This window comes from Canis lupus, chromosome 17, assembly GCF_003254725.2.
Source record: "Canis lupus dingo isolate Sandy chromosome 17, ASM325472v2, whole genome shotgun sequence".
Classification (NCBI taxonomy): domain Eukaryota; kingdom Metazoa; phylum Chordata; class Mammalia; order Carnivora; family Canidae; genus Canis; species Canis lupus.
In genome coordinates this window covers 35,551,392-35,576,649 of record NC_064259.1, presented here as the reverse complement: position 1 = coordinate 35,576,649, position 25,258 = coordinate 35,551,392, and the positions used below count along the sequence as shown (strand labels likewise).

Sequence of the window (25,258 nt, the reverse complement as noted above, 5' to 3'; positions counted from 1 at the left end):
TTTTGCCTCTAATATTCTCTGGTTGATTAGGCCTTTGGGAAACAGTATTAAAATGTATATATAAAACAAGCGCCATCAATCTTCTCCCTCAGCAGCTTTAAAGTTACAATTTGGCCCTAAAATACTGCGTGCTTTTCCAGTTTTGTTTAAAAAAGATGTCCATGTCTAGCCTGCTACAGATAGAGGCCCAGCTGACAGCAGCGACTGTTAGACATTTCTGTGAGACTACCTTGGGCCAGTCTGCCTACAAGCCTCTAGTTGATTGCCATGGTCGAGTGAGCCCAGCTAGGCAAGAAGAAGAATGACACCATGTGAGTCCAACCCAAATTGCTGACCCACACAACCATAATATAACAATTGTGTGTTGTTTTAAGTTACCCCATTTTGGAGTGGTTCATTACATAGTTAAATAGCTGATTCAATAAACACAAAACTAACCCTAGAATGTTTCCTTCTTTGTTTCAGATACATTTATATTTTTATAGAGATTATATAAAATGTTATATACTTTCAATCAACAGTATATCTTCAATGATATTTTTGGTTTACATTGCTGTCTCTGATTCTAGTTATCTGTTTAATGGGTACATAATATTTTTGTTTGGAACCATCATAGCTAATTAAACATTCCCATTCACGTAAACATTTAGTTCATTTTCAGTTTTATACTGTCATTAACTACTTTGATATCAATATTTTCAGGCAAAAGGAAGTTATTGTTCCCCCATTTTTTTTTTTGGTTATTACCTGAAAATAAATCTGATGAACCCAACTGATGCAAAGTTCCTTATAAAGGGCCACCTCACATATAAGAGAGATGCTGGGAACTTGTCAAGGCATATTTACCTAAGGGAGCTTTATTAGCAGTGCAGAGTAGAGCTAGTCATGCAATTCATGGGACAGTCTCAACTAGCAGAGGACTACATGGCACCCAGTGTCCTTCTCAAAGTCATGTAGTCAAACCCATGCAGCCAACCGATAGCCCAGAGCCTAACTCAATTACCAAAGCTTTCAGGTTCTTCCCATCCCGGCCAATGGAAGGACTAAGCTCCCTGCCCCCAAAAGTTAGAGATGGCTGTAGGACTGGCTTTAAACCTGTGACATGCAAGGCTGGTGTGATGTTCCCAGTTGTGACAGGTCCCTAACCTGGGGCTTCAGTCTCTGCTGGAGGCTGCCACAATAATCCTAGGTATAGATGCATGCATTGTCCTCTATATTGTTATGCTTATTATAAATTGCTTTTGTTTCTTTGCAGTAGTGTGTTGAATTCTTGAAATTATATCTCTAGATAAGTTACATTATTCATGACTTTGTTTCAGGATAGTAAAGGGGGTGTTACAAAATATTTTTTATAAAAAAGAGGGCATTATGTCCAGTATGTTTAAGAATCACAGTAGAGGGGTGTCTGGGTGGCTCAGTCAGTTAAGCATCTGACTCTTGATTTCTGCTCACATAGTGATTTCAGGGTTGTGGAACTGAGCCCTGCATTGGGCTCTGTGCTAAGCATGGAGTCTGCTTGTCCCTCTCCCTCTGCTCCTCCCCCTGATCCTCTCTCTCAAATAAATAAAATCTTTTTTAAAAAAGGATCACAGGGGATCCCTGGGTGGTGCAGCGGTTTAGCGCCTGCCTTTGGCCCAGGGCGCAATCCTGGAGACCCGGGATCGAATCCCACATCGGGCTCCTGGTGTATGGAGCCTGCTTCTCCCTCTGCCTGTGTCTCTGCCTCTCTCTCTCTTTCTGTGACTATCATAAAATTAAAAAAAAAAAAAAGGATCACAGTACAGTACTATGGGTCAGAGGATGTGAACACTTTTATGGCTGCTGCTATAGAAAATAAGTATAAAAATCAAAACACTCCCAGCAAATAGTGGAAAATTAACTAACTTTAACTAGAATTAAAATTAAAATTATATAGCAATCGAGTTTCACTGACACATTAGGATTAAGATTTAAACGGTTTGGTTTTGCTAATCTATTACATTTATGATGGCTTTCACTCCATCTTTCTCTTGTTACAAGAGCAACATAATTCCAACCATTAAAAAATCCTTTCTCTGATTTCCACCTTTCCATATCTTTACCTTTGTCTATATTTCTTGATAGCATTTATTGCTGCCTGATGATATGGAGCAAAGCAACTTGTCTCTTGTCTTTCTACTGCCTGGGAGGTAAGTGCCAGGAGGTCACAGTTTGTTCATTCTTAGGCCGTCAGACAACGGACGACACAGAGTTGAGAGCAGAGGAATCTTTCTTGAATGAATGAATGAATGAATGAATGAATGAATACATACATAAATAAATCCCCTTCCTGTTTTCAATATATTATCCAATCTGTTCAATTCCTTAACAATTTCTTTTAGCTACTGTCACTACTCCTACCTTTCCGATTTAAGCAACTTAAATCCGAAAAAAATTCACTCTAGCTAGAATTAAAATTAGAATGATATAATAATCCAGTTCAGATGCAACACTTTAGGGAAAAGATAGACAAATTGGGCTCCAGCAGATTAGTCATTTTAGATCTTTGCTCCCTTTTCTTTCCTTTTTGTTCCTTGCTCTTGGCATCTTTCCTCCTTTTCTAGGTCATAAGACAAAATATGATTTTAAAAATGAGTTTATTTCCTGCTGTTGATACTCCCTTAGTGAAAGATTAAATGATTGAAGCTATCAGCTACCATGGAGTTTGGGCATTACAGTCTCTAAATCCAATACTTTATTTGATAAATGACCTAGAGAGAGGAAAAGAGATCAGTCACCATCTTGACTGGGCATGCAACAAAAATGTGCTTGTTTTCACTCATATATATACATTTTTAATACACACATATACATATATACATTTTTAACTTCCTATTTTAAAACAATTATAGACCCACAAAAAGTTGAAAACCTGATATAGTACAGAGAGGTTTTATCTAGTCATCACTCAGTTTCCCTTCAGAGTGATATCTTACACAGCAATAGTGATTACCAAAATCAGGAAATTCAATACAATTTTCTTATAGTAGAAATTTCATTATTTGAGAGTGAACCCAGTAGTAGATCATTTTGTAAAGTGAAATATTATCTTTTTGCAATATAAGTGATTACATCCGTATCCAAGTCTGGTGTTTTGAATATTCACACCATATTTTCTTATGACAACTTGTGATGTTATTTCTTTCTAGGTGACTGTTTTTGTGGTCATGTTGTTTCTGTGGTTATTTACAGTTCTCTGGTTCTAAATATGAATACTCTATTTTATTCTATATACTTTATTAATCTCCAGTGCACCTGCTCAGGAGCCCCTTTCTTTTTTTTTTTTTATAAATTTTATTTATTTATTCATGAGAGACACAGAGAGAGAGAGGCAGAGACACAGGCAGAGGGAGAAGCAGGCTCCATGCAGGGAGCCCAACATGGGACTCGATCCCAGGTCTCCACGATCATGCCCTGGGCTGAAGGCGGCGCTAAACCGCTGAGCCACTGGGGCTGCCCTCAGGAGCCCCTTTCTTAAGGGAACACTAAGAGACTGGGTAGTCAGAACAGCCATGGGCTTGCCTTTTTAAAAAGATCCCATCTGTAGGAGGAATCAAGCTAATCTACAGCCAACATTTGGAAACTATGAGTCTAAGCAATTGTGCAGAATAATGACATCATAAACATACATTTATAATGAATATCATATGCATCAGGCAACACTGATTATATAACATCAATAAAAGTTATTTTTTTATATCAAATGGCTTTTCAAGGCACCTATGAAGCAACTAGCATTTCTACATACTAAATATTTCACTGATTTATGCCAGGTACAGTGAAACTTGGATGAAAGTCTTAACAAGTGGTATCTCCTGCCAAGAGAGAAATATTGAGAGCCAATTAGAATAGAAAACACGGTGTCTAAGGAAAAGCCACCAGACATCATCCATTATGTAACAAGGAGGAGCCAGGAATTGGGGCTGCACTTAGGCTTGAACCACATAGGGTGATGGAGCCATTCAAAGTGGCAGTACTTATGATGGCACTGGGGTCCCCAATCATGCCCTAGGAAGAACTGGCTATGTAATTCAAAGCCCAGTGCAAAAGGAAAATGCAGGACCCCTTGCTCAAAAATAATGAAGCATTTTAAGATGGTGAGAACAGAGTGTTAAATCCAGCACAAGCCATTCTGAGTGCGAGATCACATATGACTGTCCAGGTTTCACCCCATGAGGCTGGATCCAGCCCTCAGGATCTCAGTAGGGCTGCCGGTCCCATATTTCTATTGCATCACCATCTGGCAACCGTAGGTTCCTGAGGGCAGTTCAGGTGTCACTCAGGGTATGAGACTGAAGAAAAAGCCAAGTGGACATGACTCTCCAAGCCCTTAACTTTTTCCTCTTTTAGGTGCTAGACATCCCATCATGGTGAAATTTCTTTGAGGAGAATCTTTAAAAGTTCTCTGGCTAGAAGAGAAGGAAGAGAGGAAGGGAGGGAGGAGAAGGGGAGGGAAGAGGGGGGAAGGGAGGGAGGAAGGGAGGGACAGGAGAGGTGAGAAGAGGAAGAGCTGTTTTAACACAGAAACCCACAAGTACAATGCTCTGAGTAATTGTTGGGCCTTAAACATGGATTTGAACTTTATACTTTAGGAGAATGGATAGATCCAAAGCAGTGATGTAAGCCCAGCAAAAATTGATGCACTGTTCAGTAAAACTTGAGGAGAGATCAGTTTTTTGGTTTGGGTTTTTTGTTTTGTTTTTGTTTTTGGTTTTGGTTGTTGTTGTTAAATCTGGGTCAAATTTAACTTATTTTCCCAAGGTTTCCTCCCAGTAGGAAATAAAGTACATCCCTGTGGCTTCCTTCCCTCATGCCACCCACATTTATGGAGCATGCACTGTGTGCAAGGCACCTACCATCTATATTGAGTAAAGTGAGGATTACAAAGATGAATAAGAAACATCTATCCCTCAAGTGGCACAGATAAGCTTCATTCATTTGTTCATTCATGTGTTTGATACCTAATAGTAACAGCTGCCTATTTTTTTTAAAGCACTTACGAAGGCTAAGATCTGTTCCAAACTCTTTATGTGAAATGATTAATTTAATCCTCCTGACAAGTTTGAGTAGTTAACAGAATCATCCCATTGCTCAGATAAGACAACTGAGGCCTAGGGAGGTTAGGCAAGTTGCCAGGCTACCACAGCTAGGAAGCAGTGGAGCTAGAGTTTACACCCAGAGTCCATGCTTTTAATACTTCCACACCTACACTGCACTTCCTGTGTGCCAGGCGCTGTGGTGGGCATTGAGGGTACTGAGGGAATGCAAGAGCCCAGTGTGCTGGGGAGACAGTCAATAAGATAGAATAATGTGATGAGGGTGACAGAGGTAAACCTAAAGTTCACCAAGTACAGTGTCAGGTAGTGCACGGAGGGTCACTAGGAACCAAACCCCCCACGGAGGGTCATTAGGAACTAAACCCCTCAGACGTGACGTGATGCGAAAGTTCCACCACTGAGAAGGAACTGGGGAGCAGAGATGAGGGCTTTCACACTGTAGAAGGAGCACCTTTAAAGGGACAAGCTTGGAGAAGCATGGCCAGCCAAGGCATGCAGCCGGCAAGGGCTGGATGCCAAGAGCCTCGGCCGCCGGCCTAAGGAGCCAGTTCCATGCAGAGGGTGGTGCATGGTGAGCCCAGTGACCAGAGCGGTGGACCTGGAGGCTGAAGTGAAGGAGCAGGAGGCTGCCCGATGAGCCATCCTTGCTGTCGGAATTGCTGACCCTCAGAACCTACGGGTGCAATGAAGTGCTTGGGGTTATATGCCCCTGAGGTTGGAAGTTTGGCTAGTTTGTTAAGCAGCAACAAACAACAGGACAGGAAGTTCTTCTGGTCCCCATTCACTTTTTATCCTCTTCTTCCATTCTCTACCTCTCTTTTTCCCCTTCCCTCTTCTGGCTTCCCCTTCCCCTCCCTGACTTCCTCCTCTTCCTCCCCCTCCTTCTCCCCCTCTCTACCCCCCACTCCTTCCCTCCTTCTATACCTGCTTACTGACTTGCCTTTATTTTATTTTATTTTATTTTATTTTTTTACTTATTTATGATAGTCACAGAGAGAGAGAGAGAGAGAGAGGCAGAGACATAGGCAGAGGGAGAAGCAGGCTCCATGCACCGGGAGCCTGATATGGGATTCGATCCTGGGTCTCCAGGACCGCGCCCGGGGCCAAAGGCAGGCGCCAAACCGCTGCGCCACCCAGGGATCCCCTGACTTGCCTTTAAAAGCATCTTTAAACCACCAGGCCTGACGCCGCTCCATGCACCTGGACCACATTAAATCAGGCTCTTCCTGCCATGTACTGTGGCTCTCACCCAGGACTGCCATAGCCCCAGGCCACACAAGGCTCTCCTTCCACAGATTTGACTCAGTCTTCTGCTTTGGTGCTGGACAGAGCCTTCTTGCTTCCTGCCTCCACCTTGATTTAGACTCTGCTTCTGGAAACACTGCCCATAGCTACATGGAAAGCCCCTTGCCTGGTGCAACCCAGGTCAGGCCCTTTGCATCACATGTACCCACTTTTGCATCACATGTAAATAGATGCATTTACTGAGCATCTATTACATGCCCTGTACTATACTGGCAACAAGTTAACATTACTGAGCTTTTCGGTATATGTGCCAAAACCACAGTTAACGCTTTGCCTGTGCTTTCTCATTTAATCCTCATAACAACCCTATTATAGAGCCTCGTTATCACCCCCACTTTTAAAATGTGGAAAGGGGGCCTCAAAGAAACAAGGAACTTGTGTCTCTATTTCATGTTATATACATAAACCTCTATATAAATATGGATTATATTAAATAAACTATAAATAAATTGATGAATACATTGACCATGGAATTTGTAATCAAATGGAGAATAAGCAACAATAGGACACAGCCTTGAGTGAGCCCCTACTGTGTGCTGAGCATGTGATGGGAGTAATTACAATGTCCTACAAGGTGTGGATGATGCCCAGGGTGCAGGTGGGGGCTCAAAGAGGTTAGGTCAAGGGTTTCACAATCTGTCAGTGTGGGGAGGCCTCCCTCCCTGGTCCCCAAGGAGGCTTTCCTCCAGAGCCCCTCCTTTGCAGGTTTTGTAGTGACAGATCCTATGTGAGGACTTTGTGTAGCCAGAGGTCAGTCCCAAACCCTCAAGCCTAGCAGGCAAACTTTCAGTGTGCTGGACTGCAAGAAGGGAACTCTTAAATCTTACCCCCTCCCTCTCCTCACTCCTCCCCAGGGATGGCCATAGCCTCATCCATCAGCTTCTGGGGCCATGTTTGCTAAAGCAGAAGCTTTCAAAGGAGGTAAGCAAGCTAGGATTAAGAGGTCTGCACTTACTGAGTGCCGGGCCCTGTGGCTCAATGGCTTAGTGCACCCCACAGACTTATTTTCTTTGACCTCCCTCTGCCCACCCTTCCACAGTAAAAACAAATGATATGTTTTCTCTTTCCTTGAAAAATTGGAATTTCTGGGAAGCCTGAACTCATGTTTCCTTGAGGCAGCAGTCAGTGGGAAGAAAGCAACAGCATCTCCCCAGAGACGGCAGGGCTCCCCATCTGTCCCAGTCTCCACTGAGCTCTGAGATTTAAGGGGCCTGCTTCAGTTACTTGAGTCTTTGCCCTGATCTGATCTGATCTGATGATCCTGGTGTGGGTTCATCCAAGGATCCCAAGGATCCCCATGCAGCCAGTGTAAGGAACCTGGGAGTGGACCCCTGACCCCCTACCTCTGCCCTTTCCTATTTCCTGTCCTCGTAAATCAGCCATCTGTGGCAAGCCCAGTTCTCTTTGAATGGTGGAGCCCAGCTCAGGAGGATACCTACTTTGTAGTACAGATGCTACCTGTTAGCTGTCTGTGACTAGTTGCCATTGGCCCGCACAAAAGCTTTGCTTTCTGGCCCACACTTTCTGCCACAAAAGAGGTGAAAAATGCTCAGTGCTCATCCCCAGCTCCCATGCAGCCAGGTCCTGGCCAGTGGGATCTCAGAGGAATTTAGCTGAGGGCTTCTGGGCAAGGTTTCCCAAATGCCCCCTAAGATGCAGATGAGACCTCTCAGGAACCACTCCAATGTTGTTGGAGTGGAATGCTGGAAATAGGCTCAGGCCTGAAGGGCAGAGAGGCCACTGAGCCAGCTCTGGGTTTACCAAGGAGGATGATACATGTTCCTAGAGTTTAGGCCATATTGGTGGGAGTTGTGTTACACGCAGCCAACTGTGTCCTGACTGGTAACCCCATTGGTCGTTGGGTCCAAGTTGAACTCTCTGACTCTAGTTTGTCCACTTTCTTTTTTAAAAAACATTTGTTTATTTTATTTATTTATTTTGAGAGAGAACATGAGCTAGAGAGAGAGAGAGAGAGAGTGCCAAGTGTGAGCACAAGCTGCAGGAGAAGCAGAGAGAGGCAGACTCCTGGCTGAGCAGGGAGCCTGAGATGTGGGACTTGATCCCAGGAGCCCTGGATCATGACCTGACCTGAAGACAGACACTTAACCAACTAAACCACCCAGGACCCTAGTTAGTCCACTTTCCTCAGTGCAGGGGCTGCTGCCGCTGTCTCAAGTTTTCTCAGCCCTATCCCCCTTGCCTTCCCTCCTGCTCCATGCACACCTTTCTGCCTCTAGCAGCAAATTTCCCTGTATTGCATACACATGTCTGGCCTCTCCTGAAGCCCACCCCCTAGCAAAAATGTAATGTCTACTGTAGTTGGAGTAGATATTACTGGTATACTTATTTTCCTTTATTCAAATGGAAAAGTAACTGAAGTTTTAAATCTGTGACTACATAAATAAATGGTGATGTCAAAAAAAGAAATCCTATGAAGTTTTCTATGTCTTGAGTAATGCACAAACCCTTTCTGAAGGAAAACAAAAATTCTCCTTAATCCTCAATGTTGACTTAAGTTGTTTCAAATCATAATGTTACTTAAACATGTTAAAACATTTAACTAGATATAAATACCTTATGTTTGTGGCTCTTGTTCAATTATAAACTATGAAATTAAATACAAGCAAAACTATAAAACTAATGAGATTCACATTAACAGCCCTCATAACATGTGGCAGACTGTTCTGCAGCATAACTTGGCCCTCCCGGACTGTGCAGGTTCCCTGGATGGGTTATGCTCACGCCTCTGACGGCTGGGGGGAAAGAGGCCCTACTCGTTCTAGTCTCTGACTACGAAATCCTCCTTCAGCAGCACATCATAGCACCCCTCAGCCTTCATTATTTTAGTCATAGGAAACTTACATCTGTTCTTTCTTTGTTGGTTTCTAGTGACCAAGGTGATATTATCTGTTGCCAAAGGGCTTGTAAATATGAAGATGGAGGCCAGAATCCCACTGGCAGTCCCTGGTTGTAGTTGTCATCCAGACAATCTACATAACTCACTTAGACTATTTCTGTTTAGATTATCATCAAAACAAATAATTAACACATTCTCATACAGAACTCATAGATATCAACTTGAAAAATAGTGCCAAAACCAATCTCACCGTACAGAAAATGAAGTCACTTTGGGGAGTGGAGAAGTAAAGTTAAACAAGTGGGCCATATTCAGAAGGCTCCCTTTCTCCAAAATCTCACACATGGGGCCCTTGGGGAGAGCTTTCAATATCTAGATGCTAAAACATCTGGTTTTGAAAAAAACTGGTGCCAGCTTTGTGTATTGGTCATTGGATTTAGAAATAGAAAAATAGAATGCCTGTTTGAGTTAGTTTGGTTAGCTTTCCTAAGAGTGCATCACCCCAAAGTCTTTCCAAATTCCCCCCAAATGATCACATTTTGTAAATGCTTCATGTCAGTTCTATCCCCTAAGCAGATCTTCAAGCTGTCCTCCTCACTCCATTTCAATGACACCATCCTGGCCTGGACACCACCATCTTCCTCAAGGGTGAAACTCAGTTCCAAGCACACTCTTGGCTGCTCCACCCATGGCCTTCACAGTCTTCACTAGGCCAGCCCCTGCCTGCCTCTCTGGTCTTATTTCACACACCTCTCCTTAGTTTTTGCTGCCATCATTGGAGATGATTCTAGGTGTAACTTCCCATCTGTAGGTCTTAGGGAAGTCCCTTGAATCATCTGCTGCTGATTCTGTGAGGTCAAGCAGGTCTTCAGCTTACCTCATTGTTCTCTCTCTCCAAGAGCCTTCAGATTGGGAAGGCAGCTGATCCTTCAGGTAAATAGACATGTCATCCATAGCCCCATCAACTCTGTACCAGTGGCTCCTCTTGCCATTCAGATCTCAGGCACTTTAGAACTGATGCTCTATGGCCCTGTGATTGGGCTTGACCCAAACTTCACCTCTGATTTTAGGGGTATCTGCACTTTTCTCCTTTTGCCATCTCAACCTCTACCTAATGCTCAGCTACAACCAGAAGGTTGGGACCCCAGAAAGGATGTTCTTTCTGGTTTACTGTGGTTTACTGTTTTCAGTCCAGGTTCAGCAGCCTGAGGTCCTGTCCTCACTTCACATCATATTGGTCCCAAGGCCCCATTCTAGCACCCGAGATCCTGCTTGTCTGGGAGAAGAATGTGGAACTCTCTCCAGTGGTGGGGTTGGGGAGAACACCAAGGCTAGAGGGTGAGGGGTGTGCATGTGTGTGCATGTGTGTGCATGCATGTGCGTGCATGTGCATGTGTGTTTGAGAGAAAGAGAGAGACACTGGCCTTTGTTCTCTCTCTCAGAGAGGACTTCCTTTCTGTGTTATTTCTTCATTCCTTCTCTTTCTTCATTTTCATATTTAAAGGAGAGATTTTAAAGAAAATAGTTTTTAAATATACTTGATTTTTAAAATTCAAGCCATACTAAACAGTCTTAAATAAAAAGTAAAGGTCTCTTGCTCAATCCCTTTCTTCTAGAACCTCACTCCAGAAATAGCTGTTTTTTTTTTCTTAAAGATTTTATTTATTTATTCATGAGAGACAGAGAGAGAGAGAGAGAGAGGCCAAGACACAGGCAGAGGGAGAAACAGGCTCCACGCAGGAAGCCTGACTTGGGACTCCATCCCAGGACTCCAAGATCACACCCTGGACTGAAGGTGGCGCTAAACTTCTGAACCACCTGGGATGCCCCAGAAATAACTGTTTTTAAGTGAGGTTTGTTCTGTTAGAAGAAGAAGCTTCTAAGCGTCAAGTTGAAACAGATTCTCATGTCATGTTTTAGTCTGCTTCATATCTGGAGCATGCTTTTCTTGAGTGGTTTTGTTTTTCCTGAATTCTTAATGGACTTGCTCCCTCCACCGCCGCCTTGTTTCAAGAAGAAACATGTGCCTTTTCCATCACATCACTAAGCTCTTCCTGCTTTTTAATCATTCTATTTGTGGAAACAAAACCATTACCTTCTGAAGACATTCTTTTTGATCCCTCTGACTTCCTGTTCTAATTGGGATTAATTGTGTCCAAGGCTCACCACACCACTATTATCCAGGTATTTATACATACTCCTCCTGGATTAGCTCCAGAAAGTATACATGTCTTTATAATTCTTAATTCCCTTTATGCCTTTATGCAGTTCATCTACAAGTAATGTTTTTCAGAAAGTGTATAGAGGGTAAACTTATTGAGCTATTGAATATCTGCAAGTCTTAATTTGTCTCATATTTGATAGTTTGGCTAGCTATGAAATTTTACATTCAGGATAACTTTCTTCTGAATTCTAAAGGCGTTCTTCCATTTTATTCTAGACCCTTTCCATTCAAAATGAGTTCCGCAGACCAGCAGCCTCAGCATCACTTAGGAGCTTTTTGGAAACACAGAACCCCAGAGCCACCCCAGAATCTGAACGTGAACAGGATCTCCAGGGATGTGTGGGTACATTAGACTGGAGATGTGCTGTTCCAGCCTTCAGCACTGCTACTAAAAGGGCTAAGTCAATATGATCTCTTTTCTTGGCAAATAATATAAAGTGTTTTTTTTTTTTCAGGCTAAGTTTTGGGTGCCCTCTCTTTGTCCTTACCCAGCTATCTGAAATTCTCCAGGCTGTTTTTAGGCTATGACCCTTTCCAGTGGGTCCTGCCAATTTAAAGACTTATGCATTTCTTCAGATCTGGGAAATTCTCTTCTTTTATTTCTCTAATTTTGTCTGCCTCTTTGTATTCTCTATGTACTCTTCCAGGAATGTCTTGATTTCCTAAATTGATCATCCATATATTTTATTTCCTTTTTATTTCCTTTCACTTGTTTTTTTTCAGATCTTCATTCTGAAAAGTTGTTTTCTCACATTTATCCTTTAGTGAAATTGTAAAATTTTATAAACATCTAACTTTACTATGTTTCTTTACACTATGGTTACTATGGTTTAGTGTAATGCTCATTTTTCATAGCAGACTGTTCTTGTTTTATGGATGTAATGTTGTCACAATCTCTAAGGATACTAATTAGTTTTCATTTCTCTATTTTGTTCCTTCCAGTGCCAGCAGTTCTGTTTGTTCATCTTGATCCTTCATTTTCATTTGTTGATTTTCCTTAAATGTCTAATCATCCTTATTAGAAAATATTATGGAATTATTGTTCATTTGCTTAGGTATGATGATAGTAAGACAGTAAGAAATTGTCTTTATTTTAGAAAATGAATGAACTTTTTACAGATGTCTGCAATTTACTTTCACATGGCTAGACATGCACACACAGAGAGAATAAGAAAGAGGATATTTAGGGGCGCCTGGGTGGCTCAGTCAGTTAAGCATCCAACTCTTGATTTCTACGTAGGTGATGATCTCAGGGCCTTGAGATTGAGCCCTGTGTTGGGCTCCACACTGGGCATGAAGCCTGCTTATGATTCTCTCCTTTTCCTTCTGCCTCTCCACCTTTCCCCTCCCCCCTCACATGCACATAGACTCTCTCTCTCTTAAAAAAGAAAGAAGAAAAGAAAGAGGACATTTAAATATAGCAAAGTATTAACACTTGGAAGTGGAGAATTTACCCAAGTGGAGAGTATAATCCAAGTGTTATTGTACTAGTCTTTCCATTTTTCTCTTGAAGTTTCTGCTTGAAAACTTTCCAAGTAAAAGTTGGAAATAAGAAAAACAAAATAAAAATATCTGAATATCCTTGGGGGCCTAAAATCTCTAAGGAATCAGCTTTCTTATAGGAAACCAGACACAAAGTCTTTAATCAAGTTAGACTATAGTCATTTGCATTTTTGCATATTTGCTGTGCTTGCAGAGTAATGAACAAAGTATGCAAAGCCTCTAACTGATAATCTTTAGGATATCTGCCAGAGTAGATTAGGAAGGCACCTGTTCTGCTGTATCTCTAGTGAAGCAAAGAAAATTATAATGGGATTTCATGGGTGTGGGTAGTAATTGGATTTGGTGGAGGATATAATTAAATTTCGCCAAGGGTCTACAACCTCTGCCCCAGGAAAATAATGAAAGGGTCAGAGGACCTTCCATCTTGCTTAAAGGGAAATATGTAAAGCCTATAGAAACTCTATAGTGCATGCCTACTCTATCTCCATCTCCTCAATCATTGAACAGCAGCCCCACCAATTTCAAGACCACTAGAGTCTTACCTTCATGCAGAAGGTTGAAAGCACTATAGATAACACTGGAATACTGTGAAACTCACTGACCAGGTTCTGCTATCCCCTAGTCTCCTGAATTTTCTATATCTACTTCAGGAAGTAGAATCAAAGCAAAATCCAGCCCACAGAAAGGTAGTCTCCTCAATATGGGCAGATTCCAACACTCGAGTAGAAGGCCAGGTTGACTAGTGCCAACAGCCAGAGCCTCCTTCCCCACCATTGTGTGATGCCAGGTAGCCTGAAGTACAAAATAGGACATGTCAACTGGTTGACATGTAGGTTTCCAATAGGGTATGTCAACTGGTGGCAAGCAAGCAGGCTGACCTCCCCAGCATAAAGCTCATGTGCTTAGAGGTCTTGGTCTCTCACCCAAGGAGACCAATCACTCCCTGGGAAGGCTATCAAATGTCCTTTCCAGAGCAGTTTCCAGAGTCGTAGCAGATGCTACTAGTGTAGTCAAGTGTTCTGATGTGGGAGCCCAGCCATCTTGCGGCTAGGCAGGGTTTTACAGAAAGCCCTGGCTCTCTGCCCCAATCCCTCGCCAGGTCTCAATCCCTGTGACTCAGCATCTCTCCAGAGATACACAAAAGTAACAACGCTCACCTTTAGCCCTGTCCACTTGGGTTGACCCATCATTTCTTTTTTTCTTTCTTTTTTTTTTTTTTTGACCCATCATTTCTATCCCATCTGCTTTCCATTCTCCAGAAAACAGGTCAAGTTACTTGGTCCTCTGATGGCCTCTTTCCCGCTGCCAGTGAGCCTGCAGATCTGTTCCCTTCTATTCTTTCTTCCAGTTATTTCAATAGGATTTGAAGAGGGAGGAGTAGTAATGCATGTGTTCATGTCATCAGTAGTTCTATTTACGCTGCAATGTCTAAGCATCTTATTCTTTCTTCCTAATTCTGGATGCCTTGGGATTTCTTCCCCACCCACCACACCTTTAATCTTCCTTCTTCCTAGCAAGGAAATTAGGAAGGGCATTTGCCTTATCTATGGCATCACTGCAGAAAAGAGCACAGCAAGCCAGAGACTGCTATTCTTGGAAAGGCCTGCTTACAAGGATGGCCCTTGGCTGGCATCTGGGAACTTGGATTTGGGGAGAGTTCCCACGATTTCCTGACTGATAGGTGGTTCACTGTGCCTAAACTGTGGTTTATGCTAATCACTGTTTTCCTTCTGAAAGTCTGGAGTTTTGATGTGCACTAAGCAGAGGATACCTACATGACTAGCCCCCAATAAAAACCTTGCATGCTGAGTGTCCAATGAACTTCCCTGGTAAACAATATTTCACATATACTGTCACAATTATTGCTGGAAAAATTAAGTATGTCTTGGGTAACTCTAGTGGGAGAGGAATCTCAGAAACTCATGTCTGGTTTCCTTCAGACTTTGCCCCAAGTGCCTTTTACCTTCACTGATTTTGTGTTTTATCCTTTTGCTACAATAAATCCCAACCATGAGTATGACTATATGCTGAGTCCTGTGAATTCTCCTAGAGAACTGTCAAACCTGAAGGTGATCTGGGGACTCCGACACATACTACTTATAAAATAAGTGTTTCTGCCTAAGAATAAAATTCAATCATGGCTTGAGGTAGTATTTTTCTGGCATCTAAAAGATGTCTGTCTGGAAAATTGGCCAAAGAAGGTCATTATCATCTGGTTTTCAAGTCATTGGTTATCTCCTTTCTAGTACACTGAACATTCCTGGCTTCCTTTCTCAGCCTGAACCTTAAAATCTTTCTATGGGTTCTTACTGCAAGGCTTCTCTGCCTCTTTGTGCTGGCACATGTCCTCCTGGGCATGCAGCTCAGCCTCCCTGATGCCCAGCATCCATGCATTACTGCACACTGTGGTCCATAATCTCCCACTCTCATTGCCTCTTCTCCCATTCACATGACAAATAGCAAGTAGTCCCTATTTCTCCCTATGCTTCCATTTTAATTCATAGTTAGAAACTGTGACCATCCCGTAAGTAAATTAAACAATCTGTCCATGGTGCAAGCTAGAGCCTGCAATTAAAGCACTAAATCATAATTTCAGACTCAGGTAATGCTGAACTACATGCTAAAGTTTAAAACATACTCCTAGAAAAGAAAGTTCCTGAAAAACCTCACACACTTAAATCACCCACTGAGATAGAGAATGTGAATTAGTGCAATGTCTGATTACTGAATATTCTTTTTTTAAAATAAAAGATTTATTTATTTTAGAGAAAGAGAGGGAGCACGAATGGGAGGGGAAGAGGGAAAAGGAGAATCTCAAATGGACTCCATGCTGAAGGCAAAGTCCAACTCGGGGCTCAGTCTTAGGAGCCCAAAATCATGATCTGAGCTGAAACCAAGAGTCAGATGCTTAATGGACTGCGCTACCCAAGATGCCCCTCTGATTATTGAATATTTTTAAGGAGAGATTTTTTAAAAACAATATTTAGGTAGGAAGGAGACAAAAGAGCAGACCTAAATTAAAGGGCAATTCTTAAATAATTCCCCCTAAATTATTTACTTAACTATAGATATCTCTAAAAGCTAAAATAATAAGGGGTCAGGGGAGAGCTGCCACTAAGTACCACTGAACATTTTAGTTTTCAGTGGACTAAACTTACGACTGAATTCCAAAAATGTCTGCCTTTATCTTTAAGTTAGTCAATTTTTCATGATAAAATTTTTTTCATTATAAATTTTTTTAATCATCCAGAGCCTTTACAACATAAAGATTACTATCTCCAATATTTTGATATATTTCTTTTTTAATTTATCCATGCAAAGGTTTCTGTTTTCTTTTTTACTTTTTATTTTTATGTGCTTATAAGAATGCAACTCTAAGAATGATTCAGAGAGACCCCAGGTACCCTCTACCATAACATTTTACAAAACACTGCATTGTTTACAGTTCCATGTCACAACCAGGAAAAATGATGCTGGTACAATCCATAGAGCTCATTCAGTTTTTGCTAGTTTTACGTGTAGTTGTGGTGTGTGTGTGTGTGTGTGTGTGTGTGTGTGTGTATTTAGTTCTATGCAGTTTTATGACGTGACCACCACCATAAGCAAGACAGAACGGTTGCATTCCAAGGATCCCTCATGCTACTTTTGTAAAATCACAGCCACTTCTCTTTCTTTTCCCTTTCTCACTCCTGACAATGCTGACCTGATCTCCATCACCATAATTTTGTCATTTCTAGAATGTTATATAAACATGATCACACGGTATGGGACCTTTTAAGATTGGTTTCTCTCACTCAGCATCCAAGTTGTGGAAAGTATCAACAGTTGTTTGTTTTTTACTGCCTGGTAGTACCCCATGATATGGACACATCAGTCAGGCCAACCAGTCACCTGTGGAAGGACATTTAACTTGTTTCTAGTTCGGGGTTATTACAAATACACTGGCTATGAAGATTCATGTGCAGGTTTTTCATTTCTCTGAGAGTAAATGCCCAAGAGTAAAATTGCTGGGTTTTATGGTTAGCATGTGTTTAGTTTTTTAAGAAACTGCATGCTTTTTTCTAGAGGCACTGTAACATTTTATAAACCTACTAGTAATGTATACGTTATCCAGTGTCTCTGCTTCCTTTGGCATAATAAAAATATTATTTTTTAAATTTTAGCATTTTGATAGGTTTGCAGGTGGCATCTCAATGTGCTTTAAATTTGCAGTTCCCTACTGGCTAAGGATGTTGCATATCTTTTCATGTTCACATTTGTCATTGGCATATCCTCTTCAGTGAAATGTCTGTTCATGTCTTTTGCCTATTTCATAATTGGATTGTTTTTTACTGTTACATTTTTTTAAACCTATTTATTTATTCATTTAGAGAGAGAGAGAGAGAGAGAGAGGCAGAGACACAGGCAGAGGGAGAAGCAGGCTCCATGCAGAGAGTCTGACATGCGACTCGATCCAGGGTCTCCAGGATCACACCCTGGGCTGCAAGCGGCGCTAAACTGCTGCACCACCGGGGCTGCCCTACTGTTGCAGTTTTGAAGCTTCTTTATATCTTCTGGACCCAAGTACTTCATCAGATATGTGGTTTGGAATTATTTTCTCCCAGTCTTTAGTTTGTCTTTTCATCCCCTTCATAGTCTTTCACAAAGAAAAAGGTTTTAATTTTGATAAGGTTAGCTTTTTAATTTTTCCTTTTATGAATTACGCTTTTTTTTTTTTTGAATTACGCTTTTGATGTCAAATCTAAGAATTTTTTTCTGGTCCAAGCTCTCAAATATTTTCTCTTAAAATTTTTTAGGAAATTTTTTAAATAATTTTATGTTTTATATTTAAGTAGTTAATTTTGAGTTAAAACTTTTATAAGGTATGAAACTTAGGTTGAGGTTCATTTTTTAAGATCCTCCATACCATTTTCTATGTTAGCTGTACCAATTTACAATCCCACCAACAGTGCATGAGGGTTCCCTTTTCTCTGAATCCTTGCCAATATTTCTCATCTTTTGGTTTTGTTTTGTTTTTATAAAAGCCATACTAACAGGTATGAGGAGAGATCTCGTTGTGGTTTTCACTTACATTTCCTTGGTGATTAGTGATGTTTTTTTTTTTAATTTATTTTTTATTGGTGTTCAATTTACCAACATACAGAATAACCCCCAGTGCCCGTCACCCATTCACCCCCACCCCCCGCCCTCCTCCCCTTCCACCACCCCTAGTTCGTTTCCCAGAGTTGGGAGTCTTTACGTTCTGTCTCCCTTTCTGATACTTCCCACACATTTCTTCTCCCTTCCCTTATATTCCCTTTCACTATTATTTATATTCCCCAAATGAATGAGAACATACACTGTTTGTCCTTCTCCGATTGACTTACTTCACTCAGCATAATACCCTCCAGTTCCATCCACGTTGAGCAAATGGTGGGTATTTGTCATTTCTAATGGCTGAGTAATATTCCGTTGTATACATAAACCACATCTTCTTTATCCATTCATCTTTCGATGGACACCGAGGCTCCTTCCACAGTTTGGCTATCGTGGCCATTGCTGCTAGAAACATCGGGGTGCAGGTGTCCCTGCGTTTCATTGCATCTGTATCTTTGGGGTAAATCTCCAGCAGTGCAATTGCTGGATCGTAGGGCAGGTCTATTTTTAACTCTTTGAGGAACCTCCACACAGTTTTCCAGAGTGGCTGCACCAGTTCACATTCCCACCAACAGTTTAAGAGGGTTCCCCTTTCTCCGCATCCTCTCCAACATTTGTGGTTTCCTGCCTTGTTAATTTGCCCCATTCTCACTGGTGTGAGGTGGTATCTCATTGTGGTTTTGATTTGTATTTCCCTGATGGCAAGTGATGCGGAGCATTTTCTCATGTGCATGTTGGCCATGTCTATGTCTTCCTCTGTGAGATTTCTCTTCATGTCTTTTGCCCATTTCATGATTGGATTGTTTGTTTCTTTGGTGTTGAGTTTAATAGGTTCTTTATAGATCTTGGAAACTAGCCCTTTATCTGATCCGTCATTTGCAAATATCTTCTCCCATTCTGTAGGTTGTCTTTTAGTTTTGTTGACTGTATCCTTTGCTGTGCAAAAGCTTCTTGATGAAGTCCCAATAGTTCATTTTTGCTTTTGTTTCTTTTGCCTTCGTGGATGTATCTTGCAAGAAGTTACTGTGGCCGAGTTCAAAAAGGGTGTTGCCTGTGTTCTTCTCTAGGATTTTGATGGAATCTTGTCTCACATTTAGATCTTTCATCAATTTTGAGTTTATCTTTGTGTATGGTGAAAGAGAGTGATTAGTGATGTTAAGCACCTTTTCATTTACCTGTTGGCCATTTTTAGACCTTCTTTAGAAAAATATCTATTCAGGTCTTTTGTTCTTTTTTAAATTGGGTTATTTTCTTTTTTGCCACTGAGTTGTATAATTTCCTTGTATATTTTGTACATCAACCTCTTATCAGATATATGGTTTGCAAATATTCCTTCCTATTTCATACACTGCCTTTTCATTTTGTTCATTGTTTCTTTCTGGACAGAAGCTTTTTCGTTTGGTGCAGTCCCACTTCTTTACTTTCAGTTTTGTTGCTTGTGTTTTGGTATCATATCCAAAAAAATTGTTGCCAAGACCAATGTGTAGGGAGGTTTTTCTTTTCTTGGAAGTTTTACAGTTTCAGGTCTTATGTTTAGGTATTAATGCATTTCAAGTTAATTCTGTGAATGGTGTAAGGTAGGGGTCCAATTTCAGTTTTTTTGCATGTCAACATCCCGTTTTCCCAGCACCACATCTCAAAGAGATTATCTTTTCTCCATTGAATATTCTCAGCTCCTTTGTCCAATATTAATTGACTACACATGAATGGATTTATTTCTGGGCTCTTGATTCTGTTCCATTGGTCCAAATGTCCTTCTTTATGCCAGTACCACATTGTTTGGATTATTATAATTTTGTAATATAGCTTGAAATCAGAAAGTGTGATGCCTCCAGGCTTGTCCTTCCTAAGGATTGCTTTGGTTGTTCAGAGTCCGTGGTGGTTCCATACAAATTTTAGGATTGTTTTTTCTATGTGTGAAAAATGCCATTGGAATTGTGGTAGGAATTACACTGAATCTATAGATGGCTTTGGGTAGGATGAACATTTTAACAATATTAATTCTTCCAATCTGTGAACGTGGACTATTTTTTTATTTGTTGTACCTTCTTCAATTTCTTTCATCAAATCTTACAGTTATTAGTGTTCAGATCTTTCACTTCTGTGGTTATATTTATTTCTAGCTATTTTATTGTCTTTAGTGGTGTTATCAATAGGATAGCTTCATTTCTTTTTCAGATTTTGCTGTTAGTGTACAGAAATGCACATGGATTTTGCATCCTGTAAATATACTAAATTCCTTTATTGGTTCTAGCAAATTTTGCTGGATTCTATAGGATTTCTGTATACAAGATCACATTATCTGTAACCTGCAATGATGTTATTTCTTCCTTTCCAATTTAGATGCCTTTTCTTTTTCTTGCCTGATTTCTCTGGCAAGTATTTCCAGCACTATGTGGAGTATGTTATTGGTTTTTAGTCTCATACAATTGCGGTTAGAAAAGATAGATGGTAAGATTTCAATCTTCTGAAATGTGCAAACATTTGTTTTGCTACCTAACATGACCTATCCCAGAGACTGTTCCATGTGCATATGAAGAGAATGCACATTCTGCTGTTATTGGATGGAATGTTCTGTATATGTTGGTTTCATCCATTTAGTCTAAAGTGTAGTTCAAGTCTAAAGTTTCCCTATACCTTTTCTTGTCTAGGTGATCTATCCACTATTTAAAGTGAGATATTAAAGTTGTCCACAGGGACGCATGGGCGGCTTAGTGGTTGAACATCTGCCTTCAGCTCAGGGTGTGATCCCAGGATCCAGGATCGAGTCCCACATTGGGCTCCTTGCAGGGAGCCTGCTTCTCTCTCTGCCTGTGTCTCTGCCTCTCTCTGTGTGTGTCTCTCATGAATAAATAAATAAAACCTTTAAAAAATAATAAAAAATAAAGTTCCCTGCAATTATTGCATTGTCTATTTCTCCCTTCAGGTCTATTAGTATTTACTTAATATACTTAGATACTCCAATGTTGGGTGCATTATATTTACAGTTGCTACAACCTCTTAATGAATAGACTTATTTATCACTATATAATGACCTTCTTTGTCTCTTGTTGGATTTTCTGACTTAAATTCTATTTTGTCTGATATAAGTGTAGCTACCCCTACTCTCTTGGTTTCCATTTGCATGGAATATCTTTTCCATCCCTTCATTTTGTGCGTATATATGTCTTTAAAGTTGAAGCAAGTCTCATATACAGGATATAGTTGGGTATTATTTTTTTTTTATTCCACTCGCCACTTTATGCCTTTTGACTGAAGAATTTAATCCATTTACATTTAAATAATTATTTATTTGTAAAAGACTTATTTACACCCACCATCTTATTGTTCTCTGGCTGTTTTGTAGCTCCCTTGTTCCTATTTCCCTCTCTTGCCATTGTCCTTTGTGATTTGATGATTTTCCACAGAGATACACTTTGATTCTCTTTTCCTTATCTTTTGTGCCTGCTATGGCTTTTTGCTTTGTAATTATCATGAGGCTTACATAAAATATTACATAGATACAGCAGTCTATTTTGAGCTTAAAACAACTTCCATCACATACAAAAATTCTACCTTTTTACTCCTCTCATTTTGTTTTTGATATCATAGTTTGCATTTTTTTATATTGTGTGTCCCTTAATAAATTACTGTGGTTACAGTAGGGTTTTTAAATTTTTATTTATTTAAATTTTTTAAAAGATTTTATTTATTTATTCTTGAGAGACACACAGAGAGAGGCACAGACACAGGCAGAGGGAGAAGCAGGCTCCATTCCATGTAGGGAGCCTGACGTAGGACTCCATCCCAGGTCTCCAGGACCACACCCTAGGCTGAAGGTGGTGCTAAACCGCTGAGCCACCTGGGCTGCCTGTTACAGTAGTTTTTAAAAATTTGCCCTTTATAGTAGGGTTGAATGTTTAACATACCACCATATTACAGTATTAGAATATTCTGAATTGGCTATATGCTTACTTTTACCATTTGTGTTTTATATTTCATATGTTTTCATTTTATTAATTAGTGTCCTTTCATTTCAGCTTGAACTACTCCTTTCGTCATTTCTTGCAAGGTAGGTCTAGTGGTGATGAACTCCCTTAAGCTTTTGTTGCATGAGAAAGTCTATAACTCTCCTTCATTTTTGGAGGAAACTTTGCCAGGTTAAATATTTGTTTAGCAGGGTGGTTTTTTGTTTTTTGTTTTTTTTTTTTTTCTTTCAGCATCTGAATATATCATCTCACTCTCTCCTGGCCTGTAATGTTTCTGCTGACAAATCCACCGACAGCCTTATGGAGGTTCTCTTGTTTTTGAGGAATGTTTTTCTCTCGCTGCTTTTAAAGTTCTTTGTCTTTTATTTTAGACAGTTTTATTATAATATACATTGAATAAGATCTTCTTGAGTTGAAAAGGAGGACTTACAAGCTTCATGAATTTGGATATACAAATCCAGAGTTGGGACATTCTCAACCATTATTTCTTTAATAAACTTTCTATCCCTTTCTCTCTCTCTTCTCCTTCTGAGATTCCAGAGTGCATAGATTGCTTCTCTTAATGGTGTCCCACAGTTCATGTAGGCTTTCTTCCTTCTTTTTCTTTTTTTCCTTTGTTCTCCTCTGAGTAGATAATTCCAAATGACCTTTATTCTCCTTCACAAATTCATTTCCTGCTCAAGCAGGTGTGTTGTTGATGTTTTCTATTGCATCTTTCATTTCATTCATTGTATTCCCCAACTCTGTAATCCTATTTGATTCTTTTTGATGATTTTCATTTCTTTGTGAAATGTGAAATTTCTCATTTTTTTTCATGTCTTGCTTTCCTGATTTTATTGAATTATCTTTTTGTGTTTTCTTGTAGCTCACTGAGCTTCCTTAAAACAACTATTTTGAATTGCTTTTGGGAAAATTGCAGATCTCCACTTCTTTGGGATCAGTTACCTTCTCAGACCTTCTATGGATACACATGTTCCATACTTTTTACTCCCTTTTAGGGAATAGATCTTAAGATTGTATGACTTCTTTTGATCCTGCAAAACCAGGATTAGTGCTTGCAGCTTCTTGTTTACTTTTCCTAGGGCGGCACTGAATGCTCAAGTTGGTATGCTTTCTTCTAATCCCACAGAGTTGGGTTGGCTTTCTATATGTGCTCAATAGCTGTCTGCAAAGGCTGGCTCTTGCTGCCCCTGGGAGTATACATTGACAACTAGCCATGGAGTAGTGACATGTGTGACTGAGGCAAAAAGAGTATTGTGGGTGCCTGTGGACCAACATGGAGGATCTGTCGGTGAGGTGTCCCCAGTGGCTCATAAGTGGGTTTCCTGAAGGAGTCTGCAAAGCAGTTAGGAGGATCCATGTTCAATCACTGTCCTCTGAGAGCCCTAGCTGCTATTCTCCCAGTTGCTCTTTGCACTCCATGTCATGCAACATACCTCAGAAATCTGAGTGAGAGGAGAAAGATATAGGCCTTTTGGGCAGCATCCCTCACAGCTGGGGAATCTGGGTGCTCACTCACATGTTCTCACTTTACCCCATGGGAGAAATCACATGCCGTAAGATTTCTCGTCACTGAGCTGTGCTGTGTTGAGGGAGGGCTGACATGGGCAAAGTGAAGCTCTTCTTTTTACCCTCTTCAATGCATCCAATTTCACTATTTTTTGCTCCAACAGTGTGTTGGAACTTCACTGGACTCTTGGACTTACACAAAAGCACTATCATCATTGGATGATTATCAGAATTGGTGCTCTTTGGGCATAAGATGGTAGAAAACTCCTACTTCACCATTTTGATGATGTCTTAGAATAAGCTTTTCTGTGTCTACAAAAAATTTTGTTGTGATTTTTATGGGAATTTTATTAAATCTATAGATCAATTTGCACAGACTCAACATTTTCCTACACAGTTATCCAACTGATAAATATAGTATGTCTCTCCATTTACCCAGGACTTTAAAAAATTTCTTTCAAGCATTTTGTAATTTTCAGCATATAGATACTATATCTGTCTATTGGATTTACACCTAAGTACGTCATTTTCTCTGGAACAATTTTAAATGTTATTGTGTGTTTAATTTCAGTTTTTACATATGTTATTCGTATATAGAAATGAGACTGATTTTTGTGTATTGATCTTATATCCTTCAGTCTTGTTAAACTCAGTTCTAGGACTTTTGGGGTAGATTCCACAGATTTTTTATGTAGACAATCAGATAATGTGCAAACAGGGAAAGTTTTTATTTCTTCCCTTATAATATCTATGTCTTTTATTTGTTTCTTGCCTTATTGTCTGATTAAAATTCTAGCTTTATGATGAATAATAGTAGTGCAAGTGGACATCCTTGACTTGATCCTGATCTTAGAAGGAAAGCATTCAGCATTTCACCAGTAAGCATGAGGTTAGATATATTTTTTGTAGCACTTTTTATCAAGTTGAATAAACTCCCTACTATTCCCAGTTTAATAAGATTTTACATCATCATTTTGCCAAAAGCTTTAACTGTGTAAACCAATATGATCATATGATTTCTTTCTCCTGTAGTCTGATGATACAATGGACTACATCAACTGATTTTTTCTTGCATATCAGGAATAAATACCATTTGATTATGGTGTATAATTCATATTATACACTGTCAGATTCAATTTGTTAATATTTTGTTGAATATTATTATATCTATATTTATGAGAGTTATTGATATGTAGTTTTCCCTTTTTTGCAGTGTCTACTTTTTGTATCAGAATAATACAAACTATATAAAATGAGCTGGGGATAGCTGGGTGGCTCAGTTGGTTAAGCATCCAACTCTTGATTTCACTCAGGTCATGATCTTAGGGTCATAAGATTGAGCCCCCTATTGGGCTCCATGCTGGGCATGGAGCCTGCTTAAGATTCTCTCTCTTGGTATTATGCTGAGTGAAGTAAGTCAATCAGAGAAGGACACATTATATGGTCTCATTCATTTGGGGAATATAAAAAATAGTGAAAGGGAATAAAGGGGAAAGGAGAGAAAATGAGTGGGAAATATCAGTGAGGATGACAGAACATGAGAGACACCTAACTCTGGGAAACGAACAAGGGGTAGTGGGAGGTGGACAGGGGGATGGGGTGACTGGGTGATGGACACTGAGGGGGGCACTTGGCGGGATGAGCACTGGGTGTTATGCTATATGTTGGCAAATCAAACTCC

The 25,258-nt window shown here is 40.2% G+C and overlaps 1 protein-coding gene across 4 annotated transcripts in view; it reads right to left on the bottom strand.

The window, feature by feature from the left end:
- The window catches only part of ACOXL (acyl-CoA oxidase like), a 347,270-nt gene that overhangs the window by 121,413 nt on the left and 200,599 nt on the right, over positions 1-25,258 (bottom strand). The gene's annotated exons all lie outside the window — the stretch shown is intronic.